Source organism: Trifolium pratense, linkage group LG1 (assembly GCF_020283565.1).
Source record: "Trifolium pratense cultivar HEN17-A07 linkage group LG1, ARS_RC_1.1, whole genome shotgun sequence".
In the NCBI taxonomy this organism is placed as follows: domain Eukaryota; kingdom Viridiplantae; phylum Streptophyta; class Magnoliopsida; order Fabales; family Fabaceae; genus Trifolium; species Trifolium pratense.
The window spans coordinates 37120595-37134404 of NC_060059.1; the positions used below are offsets into that span (position 1 = coordinate 37120595).

The 13810-nt window shown below is 34.3% G+C and overlaps 1 long non-coding RNA gene across 1 annotated transcript; it reads right to left on the reverse strand.

Annotated features, from left to right (window-relative positions):
* Positions 1-334: 334 nt before the first annotated feature.
* On the reverse strand, positions 335-2283 carry LOC123905586. Its single transcript, XR_006808428.1, has 4 exons — positions 2064-2283; positions 1830-1876; positions 1499-1620; positions 335-1375 (listed from the first exon to the last, which is right to left on the reverse strand). It is a non-coding gene; the product is annotated as an uncharacterized LOC123905586 (long non-coding RNA).
* Positions 2284-13810: the final 11527 nt, after the last annotated feature.

Consider the following 13810-nt stretch of genomic DNA (forward strand, 5'->3'; position numbering starts at 1 on the left):
ATTCCACTATCGACAGTGGACTTCCCCGTTAATATCTTTGTGCGTCTCAACAAAATCGGAAGTGCAAGAAACGTCATATGGACTGAATTGCATTGTACAAATAAAGTAAGTGTAATTAATGATGAATGAGAGAATCAATCAATATTCAACTATTATTTTCTTTTTTCCGTAAAAAAAGGTTGATAGACGAAATGGAGCACCAAAGTTCGAACTCCGATACTAGCAATTTCGGCATTTTTGCCAGTTGAACTATGATTTGTGGACCAATTATCATTTTTTTAATAAAGTATTGAAATGAAAAATAAAAGCAATGAAATATAGAGAGAATTTGAAATCAAGGCAAAACTAAGAATTACATTCATTTCCGCACTACTGTTGGATCAGTATACAGTGTCAATTTGTTTACAATGTCATTGATAAGCATTAACTTAATAATAAAAAATGGTACAAGACTGAAAAAACACATGGACAAATACTAAACCAAAATATGTGCAAGACTGAAAAACACATGGTACGGAGCAAATAAAAAAATTACTAGCTAGAATGAAAATATATATGTTATAGTGCAAAAATCATTTGTAGAGAGACTAGGAATGTAAGAAGATAGTAAACAATAAACGGTTAAATATTGAACATTGAACACAAAGAGAGAGAGAGAGAGACTAGGAATGTAAGAAGATAGTAAACAATAAACGGTTAAACATTGAACACAAAGAGAGAGAGACTAGGAATGTAAGAAGATAGTAAACAATAAACAGGTAAACATTGAAAATCATATAGTGAATCTGAGAAAGACTCGGGGAGAGAGAGAGAGAGAGAGAGAGAGAGAGAGAGAGAGCATTTGTTGAAAGTAAAAAACAAAAAAGGGAACCATAGTGAGACGACATTGTGGGTGAATGTGCCGAGCAAGACCAAAAACGAAGAGACTAACCTATTGCAACGGCTGCGGAGAGCATGATTACACAGACAAGAAGGAAAAACATGCGGCGATATTTCAACAGACCGTACGCATATGATCTCAACACTTGACGGACATCAATTATCTATTGATGGTAATTGGTAAGGTAGGACTATTTTTTTTTCCTTATTTTCTTCTTCTCAATCAAGATTGGGTTTTCCATTTTCATGTAAATCCTAAAGGCGTAGTTTTATTTTGATAGGATTTATGTACTATTGTTAAATTATTTCTGTGTCAAACATATTTATTATGTTTCATTAATTTGTTCCTAAATTCCGCATATTAATTATCACTGATTCTCCTGGTGACACAACGTACATGATGTAGTAGATCCGGGGCTCTGTCATCGTCTAGCTCCAAAAACAGAATGCCTGGTTTGAGGTATTACACCAGTGCTCTTACATCTTCTCGTGACCTCTATAATCAAAACAAAATATCATAAGAAATAGTGTAAATTAATATAACATTTATAATTTTTTTGACGTGGATATATAATATTTAAATTAATATAAAAAAGGCAAAAATCATTCATCATCATACCTCGATCCAATGTCTTACGCTTAGTAAATGCACCTTACATGTTCCACTATCGACAGTGGACTTTCCCGTTAATATCTTTGTGCGTCTCAACAAAATCGGAAGTGCACGAAACGCCATATTGACTGAATTGCATTGTACGAATAAAGTAAGTGTAACCAATCAATATCATAAGACTAAAAAACTCACATTTTTCTAACAAAGAAGATCAAAAGACAAAACCATTTTCCTACCCTTTTTGCAAAAGCAAGAAAACAAACGAAAACAAAAGAGAGAAAGAGTAGGAATGCAAGAAGATAGTAAACAATAAGTAGTTAAACATTGAAAATCATACCTGAATTATTATCGCAAATCCAAAGCTAAACGGTGAAAATAGTGTTCCTAAAATGAAAATAAAACATGATAAATGAGTTTGAAGGTGTTATTATTAGCAAAATTATATTAGATAATGAAAAGAAAAAAAAAAGAAGCATTTCCATGGAGTAGTAATAACCCTAATTTAGGAAGTGTGAAAATTCATAAATGGAATCAATCAGAAGAAAGAAGAAGATTGAATTGAGCTACAAACCTTAGAAGAAAATTCAGAGCTACGAATCTTGGATGAGAGAGAGAGAGAGAGAGTTTTGGTGTTCATAAAAAGAAAAAAAAAATGATTATGATTTATGACAATGAGTGAAGAGAGGAGAGAAAAATGAAATAATATTAAAATGAAGAAAGTAGCTGTTGGTGGGTCTATAACTACACCAAACCTATCTTTTAAAATTATATCAAATTGTGTAAAAAAAAATCAAATTATCCTCTTCCGGTATATAACAGAATAACCCAAGCCCCGATAGAGATATTGTAAAAATCCTTTAAAGCATACCAACCATGCATTAAATAAAAAAATTAGTTTATTTTTTTTCAACTAATACTTCGAATTGATTCCCAAATGGGTCTACGAAATTTACGAAACGATAAATTTCATTTCGAAAATCATTTTTTCAACGTACATGATTAAGTAGATCCAGGGTTCTGTCAACGTCTAGCTCCAAAAACAGAACGTCTGGTTTGAGGTATTACACCAGTGCTCTTGCATCTTCCCGTGACCTCTATAATCAAAACAAAATATCATAAGAAATAGTGTAAATTAATATGACATTTATAATTTTTTTGACGTGGATATATAATATTTAAATTAATATAAAAAAAAAGGAAAAATCATTAATCATCATACCTCGATCCAATGTCTTACACCTAGTAAATGCACCTTACATGTTCCACTATCGACACTGGACTTTCCCGTTAATATCTTTGTGCGTCTCAACAAAATCGGAAGTGCACGAAACGCCATATTGACTGAATTGCATTGTAAGAATAAAGTAAGTGTAATTAATGATGAATAAGAGAATCAATCAATATTCAATGATGAATAGCATTCTCTGTTTTTTTTTTTTTATGTCTTCTTCATCTTTTTGAGTTAAAATGCTTTATCATTAGGAGTTAACATTCATATTCTTACTTATTTGTAGATTATGATTGTGTATTTTTTCAACAAAAAATGTTAAACAAAGAAAACGTATTTAGTTTGGAACGATCGAAACTCTCATCATTGTCTAATACCCGTAGTAATTAGTTTCGTATCTAAAATGTGCTTTTAAGAAATATAATTTTGTCAAAAAATATAACAATAATTTTGTAGAATTAAGGACACAAACATAAATAATGATGACACAAACATAAATAAGTCAACCATTTTTTAAAATGAGATAAAATAAAGTAGTAAAGAAAATGGAAAAATTGAATCAAAGAAATCAAAATATTAATAGTCAGTTATAAATTAATTCAGCAAAAGAAAATCCATTATTTAATTTCTTTAAAAAATTAAAAATACATAAACTGTTTAAGAACATAACTATAATTTGAAATCCATTATTCAACCATCATTTTCTTAATAAAGCAAAAAACAATGAAATAATTAAATAAAAGTAATTTGAAATCAAGGCAAAACTGATAATTTGAAATAACCGATGTGCCCATGTTTCCATGTTAGTGAGAAAGAGACACACTAATTTCATGCAATTTCGACATTTTCTAAAACTAGAGCGGGATGGTGTGTTCATGACTATACAGGTCAATTCATCATGGCGGGAACATCATGGCATCAAGGAAGGTTTACGATTATTGAAGGCGAGACTATGGCTTTGTTGGATGCAATGAAGGAAGTGGCTCGACGAGGCGTAAATTGTGTAATTTTCTAAACTGATTCCAAAAGAGTAGTCAATGCAATACAACGGCTACATAGCTGTGTTTCTGAATTTAGTTCTATTATATGTAATATCCAAAGTATATTGTCTTTAAATTCTAACTTTAAGGTGAAGTTTGTTAAGCGACAAGCGAACATGGTTGCCCATAAGCTTGCTAGAGCGGACATTTCTTGGGCTAGTCGCTGTTATCTTGTGACACTACCTATTTGTATTAATACTACTTTGATTAATGATATGTTTTAAGTTTGTGATTGTCAAAAAAAAAAAAGAAGATAATTTTGGATTTTATATATTTGCCACACACCTTGTTTCAATGAAATAGCGCAGAGCTTTATGTCTATTTTAATTTTTTAATTCTATTGAGCTGACGCTAAAGTTGGAAAACGAGTTACAGAGCACGCAAGCAGGAAGAAGAAATGTATGAATATAATACTAGGGAACAAAGAAGATCATAAGACTAAAAAACTCACCTTTTTCTAACAAATTAAAGAAGATCAAAAGACAAAAACATTTTCCTACCCTTTTTGCAAAAGCAAGAAAACAAACGAAAACAAAAGAGAGAAAGAGTAGGAATGTAAGAAGATAGTAAACAATAAGTAGTTAAACATTGAAAATCATACCTGAATTATGATCGTAAATCCAAAGCTAAACGGTGAAAATAGTGTTCCTAAAATGAAAATAAAACATGATAAATGAGTTTGAAGGTGTTATTATTAGCAAAATTAGATTAGATAATGAAAAGAAAAAAAAAGAAGCATTTCCATGGAGTAGTAATAATCCTAATTTAGGAAGTGTGAAAATTCATAAATGGAATCGATCAGAAGAAAGAAGAAGATTGAATTGAGCTACAAACCTTAGAAGAAAATTCAGAGCTACAAATCTTGGATGAGAGAGAGAGAGGGTTTTGGTGTTCATAAAAAGAAAAAAAAATGATTATGATTTATGAGAATGAGTGAAGAGAGGAGAGAAAAATGAAATAATATTGAAATGAAGAAAGTACCTGTTGGTGGGTCTATAATTACACTAAACCTATCTTTTAAAATTATATCAAATTGTGTCAAAAAAAATAATATCAAATTATCCTCTTCCGGTATATAACAGATTAACCCAAGCCCCGATAGAGATATTGTAAAAATCCTTTAAAGCATACCAACCATGCGTTAAATAAAAAAATTTGTTTATTTTTTTTCAACTAATACTTCGAATTGATTTCCAAATGGGTCTACCAAATTTACGAAACGATAAATTTCATTTCGAAAATCAGCAAAAAAATCTTCGGAAGCATCACTGCACTCTATAAACGCAACATACAACAGAAAATAGAATCATATTATTTTGCAAATTCCAGTCAAAAAACCGTATATTCATAAATTTAGAACTACACTAACTTCGGTTACATAAACTTAAAAACACAATCAACTACATAAACTTAAAAGTAGACAGCCATAAATAAATTGAAATTGTGATTAATTATGCCGTTCAAATTTATTGAAAAACATAGTTAACGTATTAGGATTCCTAACTTTAATCACAATTAAAACACATGCTCTATTGGTTGAAAGACTTTATTGTAAGCAAGAGATGCGAGTTATTTGCCAATGTAGGCAAATTTGTATTATTTTTTTTAGGAAAATGATACTTGGTACGACAGTAAATTCGTCGGAATCACACGAATAAGCTATTAGACTTTGGTAGTTTCCATTTGATCACCCAAAACAGCAATCCACTTCTCACTACTTAATCTAACCCAAAATAACATGAATTGTTAACAGACTACACCACATCAATCCCATCGTTTTAACATTGGCCACCCCAAAGTTAATCATAGTTTTGAATCTATTCACGTGTTCTTGAAAGCACCATAATTGCCACCTGTCGTTCCCTTCTACTTTCCTGGGCAAATATTTTAGGCAAAGTTTTACAGTTGAAATGAGTTTTCTTGATCTAGAATCGAGTTCAAACTGAGTCCGGCTTTTTTCATCAATCACCATGATAGGTTGCACTTGCATAAACAGATGACTGTTGATGGTAAACAGTGACAAATGGTCAACAGTGAATACTTGCCTAGTATTGCAAGGATTCGGTCCAAAAAGCTTTGTCGGTTTTGATGGAGTAATATTTTTGTTAAAAAAAATAGAGTATAGCACTCAAGCGGTGTGTTTTTTAATGTCAAATGCATTCAATTCAACATTCGTTCTTTTTACGCGACAAAGGTGTCGTACCATATAGCAATTCTCTTTTTTTTAATATAAAACTACAATAAAAAGAGAAAAAAAAGATAAGTGTAAATCTCATCCGTTGTTTACATTTTATCTAAAGGTATAAAGTCATCACTAAAATAATTCATGTGGTACAACTCACACTCTATCACCTAATAAAAAACAAATCTTTATTATTAAAAATCATAATTGCGGACTTCCTTATTTACTTCCCCCAAATTTTGTTTGTCGATCACTATGAAAAATTCATGTTGTTTGTTGATCACATGCCTTCTTTTTTCATCTATTTATAAGTTTTTTAATCTTAGCTAGCCAAATGATTCAGGATGAGAAATTGTAAGTTTTTTCGTAAAATAAAACACAAAGAAAATGTATGATTTGATGATTTGCTAGATTTCTAATTATCGGTTTTTAATTGTATAAACTTTGCAATGAAAATTGATGGGGCTTAATTGTCCTAGAAATCTTTCCTATTTGATTGATGATAATTGATTCCTCAATATGGATGTAAATTAATTTCGCAAGAAATATAATTGATTCATAACGTGAGTCAGATTTAACACTTTGTGGACATAATTTTTATCACAATTGGTGTACATGCCAGAGTGGTTGAATTGTTGTATCAATGCGTGTTTGAATCTTAATTAAGACAAAGTTGTATTTTTTAAAATAAAAAGCTGCAATATAAAAATGGATAGAAAAAAAAAAATCAACTTTCGGCTAATATTTCAACTTGAGTCCTATATGTTTAGATACTTTTTTTTCATAGGATGATTATAAGTAGCTACAACAATGGGGTGTAATCTCTTCAATTTGGTTAAAATTTTAGTGTTTTTTAGAAATAAACTAAACCAAATTAACTGTTTTGGTTTTGTTCAGTTGGAATATTGATTGGTTTAAAATCAATCTTTTTTCAAACAATATATCTATCCTGTGTATTTATAATTATTATTTTTTCGGTATATTTTCTGCTATTAAATTTTTTAAACTATTATCATTTTTCTACAAACTATTTCATGCTTTCTATTTGACTATTTGTCAAAGAACTTTAAATTAAATAAATTCATACATTATAATCAAAACCAAATAAATTAACACAACTGTATTTCCTTTGTAAAAAAATAAACTAACTTCCATTGCATAAGTTGTAATACATTTAACCTTTTATTTTTTTTTTATTTTTTTTAAGATGCTAAAATATATGTATATATTAAAAAGAGGAAATAGAGTACAAGATGTACAAAAACCCCTCAAAGAATACAAAAAGCAAATAAAAAGGGCTGGGCCCAAAACAGGAAATTAGAAAACAAATCTTAAATAGCAGTGCAGCCCAAAACAGACAGAATTGCTAAACAAACACCCTAAAAAACCAGAAACCTCAGAGTCACATAAAACACACCCCCTGGATTCTATCAAGCAAAAGTTGCCGGACAATCGAAGTTACTTTTGATGGTCCTCTACATTTCCAAATAAAGCGGAAAACATCCTTCTCCATTCGGTTTTAACAGCCCAAAACGATATGTTGTGTTTACCGTAAAAGTTCCACTTTTCTTTGGCTCCCACCCCCATACATCGTTCTCATTTGTTAATCTAAAGTCTAAACTTATTTTGCAAAGCAACCTCCCAAGCGAAAAGATGCCTCCACTACCAAATCCTTCACCATTGCCTTCTTATGATTGGCCATACATAAAAACATATTATTTCATCTAATATTTATAAAAATAATATTAGTAAGTGGTTCGGGTAACTCATCTATTGTTTTTAAGAAATTGAAAAATTTAAAATCGAACCAAACTAATTCGATTTTCTTCAGTTCAATTCAATTTTTGATTCGAACTAAACTAGATCGATTAAATTTTAATTTTGTTTGATTTAGTTTGTCTATTTAATCAATTTTATTTGAACCACCTACACACCTAACTATTGTTAGGAATGGTTAGCTTGTATGATAAGAAATTGGCTGCAGCCTAAGCCTAAGCCATGCCTGCTGGCCTGCAGATGTGCGCGCGCGCCTAAGCCTGGCCTGCCTTGCCTTGCCTGCAGGCTTGCACAGCCAACTGGTTGGCTTGGACTGCAAGCTATTGTACTTTGCCTATAAAAGGCCTCTTGATCAATGAATAAGACGAGCTGATTACCCCTAAAAACAACAATTGGTATCAGAGCCTGGTTTACTCTAGGGACCTGAGGAGAGAGAAATTGCAATTTCTAACCAAAATCAGTTACAACCACTTTTGCAACCGTTTTCTGTTACGATTCTTCTTCTTTCTTCCTCATCTGAAGCTTCTTCTTTTCATCAATGGCGGAAGAAACGAAGTACAATCACACAAAAGTTCCTAAATTTGATGGCTATTATGAACATTGGGCTATGCTAATGGAGAATCTCATTCGATCGAAGGAACTTTGGGGCTTAATTGAACCAGGCATCACGGCGGCGCCACCTGATGCTACAGCTGAACAATTGCAAGCAATTGAAGCGCTCAAATTGAAAGATTTGAAGGTAAAGAACTACCTCTTTCAATCTATTGATCGTTCCATTATGGAAACGATTCTTGTTCGCACCACATCCAAAGACATTTGGGATGCTATGAAACGCAAGTACCAAGGATCCACGAAGGTGAAACGTGCTCACCTGCAAGCATTGAAACGTGAATTTGAAGTTCTTGAAATGAAGGATAATGAATCTGTAGAACAGTACTTTTCAAGAACTCTTGCTATTGCAAATCGCATGAGTGCACAGGGCCAAACTCTGCAAGAAGTTGAAGTTGTTGAAAAGATCTTGCGATCTATGTCTTCAAAATTCAATTATGTGGTTTGCTCCATAGAGGAATCAAATGATGTTACAGCTATGTCCATTGATAGCTTGCAGAGTAGTTTGATTGTGCAAGAACAAAGGATGAAAAGACAGACTGAAATTACAGATGAACAAGCTTTGAAAATCTCCAATCCTGAGAAAGGAGCTGGTAGAGGGAGAGGAAGAAACAATGGTGGTAGAGGTCGTGGCAGAGGAAGGCAAAACAAAGAGTTTGTTGAATGCTTCAAATGCCACAAGCTTGGACACTATCAGAGTGAATGCCCTGAGTATGAAGGTAATGTTCACTATGCTGAATACAATAGTGTAGAAGAAATGCTGCTTATGTCTAGAACTAATCAAGAATCAAAAGTTAATGCTATTGAACCATGGTATCTTGATTCTGGGTGTAGTAATCACATGATAGGTCATCAAGATTGGTTCATTGATTTTGATGATAGTTATAGAGATTCAGTCAAACTTGGTGATGATTCAAGAATGGCTGTGATGGGAAAAGGTAGTGTGAGGCTAAAGATTAATGATCTAGTTCATGTCATTACCAATGTGTATTTTGTTCCTGGCTTGAAAACCAATCTCATTAGCATAGGACAATTGCAGCAAAAGAGAGTCACAGTTATCTTTAAAGATGATTCTTGCAAGATTTATCATGAAGAAAAGGGTTTGCTGTTCACTACTGCTATGTCTAGCAATAGAATGTATGTGATTTCTGCAACTGTTATCAACCCTAGATGTTTGATGTCTGCAAAGCAAGAATCAACTGTGTTGTGGCATGGAAGGTATGGTCACTTGCACTTCAAGGGATTGAATACTCTATCCAAAAAACAGATGGTGAAGGGACTACCAGACCTTGAAGAAATAGAAGATAATTGTGTTGATTGCTTGGCTGGTAAGCAATCCAGAGACTCTATTCCAAAACAAGCCAATTGGAGAGCAGCTGCAAGATTAGAACTGATTCATTCAGACATCTGTGGCCCTATTACTCCTCAATCAAATGGAGGAAGCAGGTACTTCATAACATTCACAGATGATTTCAGCAGAAAAACCTAGATATATGTGTTAAAAGAAAAATCTCTTGCTCTTGACTGTTTTAAATCTTTTAAGGCCCTTGTTGAGAAAGAAGCTAAATGTGCTATACAATGTCTTAGGACAGATAGAGGTGGTGAATATACCTCTAATGCCTTTAGTGACTTCTGCAGTAAGGAAGGGATTAAAAGGCAACTGACTGCAGCTTATACTCCACAGCAAAATGGAGTATCTGAGAGGAAAAATAGAACATTGCTGAACATTGTTAGAAGTATGATTCATGCAAGAAGTGTCCCAAAGAGATTTTGGCCTGAGGCAATTAAATGGGCAACTTATGTGATGAACAGGAGTCCTACACTTAGTGTGAAAGATATGACACCAGAGGAAGCATGGAGTGGGAGGAAGCCATCTGTGCATCATTTTAAAGTTTTTGGATGTGTGGCTCATGTGCATATTCATGACAGTCAAAGAAAGAAGTTAGATGACAAGAGCAAAAAGTGTGTTTTGCTTGGTGTTAGTGAAGAGTCTAAAGCATATAAGCTTTATGACCCTATTGAAAATAAAATCATAATCAGTAGAGATGTGATCTTTGAAGAATCAAAGAGCTGGAATTGGAATAAGCCAAAGAAACCAGCTAGAAATGACAATGACTGGGAAGAGATTGAGTCAGCAGATGGAAGTATTGCTGAGAATCCAGTTGATACTAATGAACAAGCTACAGCTATCAACAATGAAAATGTGGTAAGTGAAACATCTAGTGATAGTGAAGCTGAGAGAAGTTCTCCTCTTGGCCCAAGGATAAGAAAACCATCTGTAAGATTGAATGACTATGTAATTGGTCAAGCTGCAGAAATTGATGAAGATGAGTTGGAACTGCACAATCTTGCAGTGATCAACACTAACAATGATCCAATTACTTACAATGAAGCAGTGAAACATGAAGTTTGGAGACAGGCAATGGATGTTGAAATGGAGTCAATCAAGAATAATGATACCTGGGAGCTCACTACTCTACCAGCTGGCTGTAACTCCATTGGGGTGAAGTGGATATATAAGACAAAGTATAATGAGAAGGGAGAAATTGATAAGTACAAAGCAAGATTGGTGGCTAAGGGATACACACAGAAGCATGGCATAGACTATCATGAAGTCTTTGCACCAGTTGCAAGATGGGACACTATCAGATCCATTCTAGCATTTGCAGCTAATAATGGATGGAAGATTTTTCAATTAGATGTTAAATCTGCTTTCTTACATGGTGAATTAACTGAGAACATCTATGTGAGTCAGCCATTAGGGTATATCAGCAAGGATAAGTCCATGGTGTATAGATTGAAGAAGGCCTTGTATGGATTGAAGCAAGCTCCAAGGGCTTGGTACAGCAAAATTGAGTCTTATTTCAGTGCAGAGAAATTTGAGAAATGTCCATATGAGCATACCTTATTTGTCAAATATGGTATGAAGAATGAGATTTTGTTGGTGAGTTTGTATGTAGATGATTTGATCTACACTGGAAACAATCAAAAATTGATGGATGAATTTAAGTCATCTATGAAGAAAAGGTTTGCTATGACAGATTTGGGAAAAATGAGATTCTTTCTTGGTGTGGAAGTTAATCAAGATAGCAATGGAATTTTCATCACTCAGCAGAAATATGCAGCAGAAATCTTGTCTAGGTTTGGAATGGAACATTGTAATCAAGTGAATAGCCCTATAGTTCCTGGTTGCAAGCTAGTTAAAGATGAAACTGAGCAAGGGACAGATGCAACTGTCTATAAGCAAATGATAGGGTGTCTAATGTATCTACTAGCCACAAGGCCTGACTTGGCCTATTCAGTATGTTTGGTGGCAAGGTTCATGGAAAGGCCAACTGAGATGCATGTGACTGCTGTGAAGAGAATTATGAGATATCTGAAAGGTACTTTAGGATTTGGAATTCTGTACAAGTCTAATTCCAAGTCTGATTTGTGTTTGAAAGGGTGGTGTGACTCAGATTATGCTGGTGATTTAGATGATAGGAAGAGCACTACAGGTTTTGTGTTCATGTTGGGAGGTAGTGCTATTTCTTGGTCCTCTAAAAAACAACCAATTGTGACTTTGTCAACCACTGAAGCAGAGTATGTCTCAGCTGCAGCTTGTGCCTGTCAAGGAATTTGGTTAAAGAATGTGCTGAATTACTTGAAGATGAAGCAATCAGAGTGCATTTTGATCTATTGTGACAACAGCTCCTCAATTAAGCTTTCAAAGAATCCTATTATGCATGGTAGATCAAAGCACATTGATGTTAGATTTCATTTCCTTAGAGACCTCACTAAGGATGGAACTATTGAGTTGGTTCACTGCAGGAGTGAAGAGCAGTTAGCAGATCTGCTCACTAAGCCTTTGAAGCTGGAATCCTTTTGCAAATTAAGGGAGGGCTTAGGCATGTGTGATGTTAATAGCTTGATACATTGAACATTTGTTTTGTGTTTTTTTGTGCTTGTATGTGTTCAATTAAGGGAGGGTATGTTAGGAATGGTTAGCTTGTATGATAAGAAATTGGCTGCAGCCTAAGCCTAAGCCATGCCTGCTGGCCTGCAGATGTGCGCGCGCGCCTAAGCCTGGCCTGCCTTGCCTTGCCTGCAGGCTTGCACAGCCAACTGGTTGGCTTGGACTGCAAGCTATTGTACTTTGCCTATAAAAGGCCTCTTGATCAATGAATAAGACGAGCTGATTACCCCTAAAAACAACAATGGCTTCCAGAAGCATGTGTAACACAATTATCATAACCAGGCTCTGATACCAGATGTTGGCGCAGCTTAAGCTTTTTGGCTTCACACACTTTGGCCTGCACAGGCCTAACAAGCAAGCAGACAATCAAGGAAACACGCGCGCGCTGCACTGTCACTTTGGCCAAGCCAATGAGCACAGTTTATGCAGGATCTACAATCCTTGTTGCTGCAACAATGGTGAATGGATGAAAGGAAGAAAACCACACGATTAACAGAGGAAGAAGAAGATGAAGATTAGGGAAAATAGGAGTCAGTTTTATTCATCCTCAATGGGGAAAGAAAAGGTTGATTACAATCACTAATCATGAGCCTTATTTATACTAACACTAGATCATCACATTTTGATGATTCTCCTAGGCTCTAACCACTTTAACAACTCCCTAACTGACTCTAAAACAATTTAACAACCTAGGTGAAACAAACACTAACTGAATCTAACAAACTCTATTAACAAACTAACTAACTTGCATCTCAAGTAATTAGTTATTCCTTCACTTTTGGCCAGCTTGCACACCAAGTCAGCTCACACAATTAGGTTAGTAACTGCTCTTGCTAACCTAAATGATTGGCCAATGTATCAAATGGATGTGAAGTCAGCTTTTCTGAATGGTCCTATAGAAGAGGAAGTATATGTTGCCCAGCCACCTGGTTATGAAGTGAAAGGTCAAGAGCTTAAGGTATATAAGCTTAAGAAGGCACTCTATGGTCTGAAACAAGCTCCAAGAGCTTGGAACAAAAGGATTGACAAGTTCTTAAATGAAATAGGGTTTAAGAAATGTGTCACAGAACATGGAGTGTATGTCAAGGAAGATGCTGCAAAGGGAGTCATTATAATTTGCCTATATGTAGATGATTTGCTCATCACAGGAAGCAATGATTCTTATATTAGTGAGTTCAAGGGTGACTTGAAGGAAGAGTTTGAGATGACAGATTTAGGCCTGATGACATATTTTCTAGGCATTGAGTTTCTGAGAAATGAGCAAGGAATCTTAATGCATCAGACTAGATATGCATCAGAGATTTTGAAGAAGTTTGAGATGGACAAATGCAATGTTGCATTGTCACCTGCTGAGCCAAGGTCACAGCTAACTAAGTGTGCAGAAGAAGAGGATGTAGACCCTACATTCTATAGAAAGCTGATTGGTTCTCTGAGGTATTTGTGCAATACAAGGCCAGACTTGGCTTACAGTGTAGGGATTGCTAGCAGGTTCATGGAAAGGCCTAAAAGTTCACATTTGATTGCAGTG